The following is a 285-nucleotide window of genomic DNA, read 5'->3' as shown; positions in this document are numbered from 1 at the left end:
AGTGATCTTCAGTAAAGAAGTGATCTTCAATAAAGAAGTGATCTTCAGTAAAGAAGTGATCTTCAATAAAGAAGTGATCTTCATTAAAGAAGTGATCTTCAGCAAAGAAGTGATCTTAATTAAAGAAGTGATCTTCAGTAAACAAGTGATCTTCAGTAAAGAAGTGATCTTCAATAAAGAAGTGATCTTCAATAAAGAAGCTATCTTAAATAAAGAATTGATCTTAATTAAAGAAGTCATCTTAATTAAAGAAGTGATCTTCAGCAAAGAAGTGATCTTCAATAA

The 285-nt window shown here is 28.8% G+C and overlaps 1 protein-coding gene across 2 annotated transcripts in view; it reads left to right on the top strand.

The window, feature by feature from the left end:
* kif1c (kinesin family member 1C) overlaps positions 1-285 on the top strand; it is a 37,202-nt gene that overhangs the window by 16,208 nt on the left and 20,709 nt on the right. The window lies entirely within an intron of this gene.

This window comes from Nematolebias whitei, chromosome 1 (genome assembly GCF_014905685.2).
Source record: "Nematolebias whitei isolate Nwh7 chromosome 1, NemWhi1, whole genome shotgun sequence".
In the NCBI taxonomy this organism is placed as follows: Eukaryota; Metazoa; Chordata; class Actinopteri; order Cyprinodontiformes; family Rivulidae; genus Nematolebias; species Nematolebias whitei.
This window is presented reverse-complemented; position numbering and strand designations above follow the sequence as displayed.